Source organism: Mus caroli, chromosome 17 (genome assembly GCF_900094665.2).
Source record: "Mus caroli chromosome 17, CAROLI_EIJ_v1.1, whole genome shotgun sequence".
NCBI lineage: Eukaryota > Metazoa > Chordata > Mammalia > Rodentia > Muridae > Mus > Mus caroli.
In genome coordinates this window covers 16,277,839-16,279,760 of record NC_034586.1, presented here as the reverse complement: position 1 = coordinate 16,279,760, position 1,922 = coordinate 16,277,839, and positions in this window count along the sequence as shown.

Below are 1,922 nucleotides of genomic sequence, written 5' to 3'. Positions count from 1 at the left end.
GGGTTTCTCTGTATAGCCCTGGCTGTCCTGGAACTCACTCTGTAGACCAGGCTGGCCTTGAACTCAGAAATCCGCCTGCCTCTGCCTCCTGAGTGCTGGAAATTTGTCTGTGGATATTTCCCTCCAGAATCCCTTCTCCAGACATGGGCACTTACCATTCCTCCCCTATTTTCTCTCCTTACCAGACTCAGTACAAATTGCACACCTCACTCTTCTTCAGCAGAAGCTACATCTCAGTGCGCAGCTCCTGGCATGGTGGTCAGCAGTGTAAGTGAGAGAGGGAGAGAAACCATGAGATAAAGGTTCATAACTCCATAAATGAACCTCCCTCAGAATGATAATTTTCATCTCACCTGCACTTGACAGCTTTTGCTACAATGACAGCTTTTGCTTTGGGAGTCAATAACTTTTCTGTCTCTTTTTCCTATCAATAATCACCAAATCCCATTTATTTTCTCTTGTGAGTGTCTCAGAAGACAACATGTTTGGAAAGCATCATTACTGAAGGTTGACAGGGAGGAAAGGTGCAGGAAACATCAGGATTTGATTTGTAAGAATCTTACAAAGAAGCCTTTGTGTCTCATTGGATTTCAACCTTCTCTGTGTTGTTCTACATAAAGTATTAATTTTCATATCGCATAGCTGTCCCTCTTTGTAACACTCATCAAAAAAAATTAAGTCAGGAATTCAGGGATATATAATGAAATATCAGTAAGAGGAAAATGTGACATCATAATCTTCCCAGAAAATCTTGATCTATTTGTATATGTAGATGAAAATTAGCTAGAAATGTAGGTATATCACAATTCTAGGAAATGTTACAAATCAACCCAGCTATACATAAAAGCCTTAACATAGCCTTATTCTGATAAAATTTTACATATCTAACTATTCCACATAAAATATGTATATCACTAGTATTCATAAAATATCACATATCTCACTCCAGTTTTTGGACATACACTTCTTCACAATATTCTTTATTTTGATACTCATAACTAAAGTATACAGAGTGATAATTCAGTGTAGGTATCCAATGTGTAATGAGAAAAATCAATATAGTTAGCGCTTCCTTATTCTTTTCTTTCATTTTTTTATTATTTTGTTTATTTACTTTCCCACCTTGGCCCTCTTCTCACTTCTACCTCCTACAGTTTCTCATTCCACTCTCCCTCCCCCTTTTTCCAAGAGTGTGGTCCAGATCACCAGGCCTTCCTCTTCCCTGGGGCCTCAGGTATCTCAAGGATTAAACACCCATTCTCCCACTAAGTCCTGACCAGGTAGACCTCTGCAAAATTTGTGTTAGGAGCCTCAGCCTAGCCCGTGTATGCTACTGGTTGGTGGTTCAATTTCTGGGAGCTCCATGGGTCTGGGTGAGTTGAGAATGCTGGTCTTCCTATGGGGTCACTCTCCTTCAGTTTCTGCAGTCCTTTCCCTAATTCAACCACAGGGGTCTCTGACTTCAGTCCAATAGTTAGGTGTAAGTATCTGCTACTGTCTTACTCCGCTGCTGGTAGATCTTCTCAGAGGGCAGGCATGCTAAGCTCCTGTCTGTAAGCACATCAGTAATAGTGTCTGACCTTGGTGCCCTCCAAAAAGTTGGCCTGTCATTGGACCGCCTTTCCTTTAGTCTATTCTCCATTTTGGTCTCTGCAGTTCTTTTAGAAAGGAACAGTACTGGGTCAGAAATTTTGACTGGGGGTTAGTAACCCTGTCCCTATGTATGAGGGCCTGTCTATCTACTGGAGGTGGGCTCTTAAATTTTTCTCTCCCCAGTGATGGGATTTTTCACTAAGGTAACCCCAACTGAGTCTTGAGAGTCTCTTACCTCCCAGGTCTCTGGTATTTTCCAGATTCCACCCATACCTGATCATCTTCCCCTCCCCTCTTCCACCCAGATCTCTCTTTCCCTCTGCCTTTCA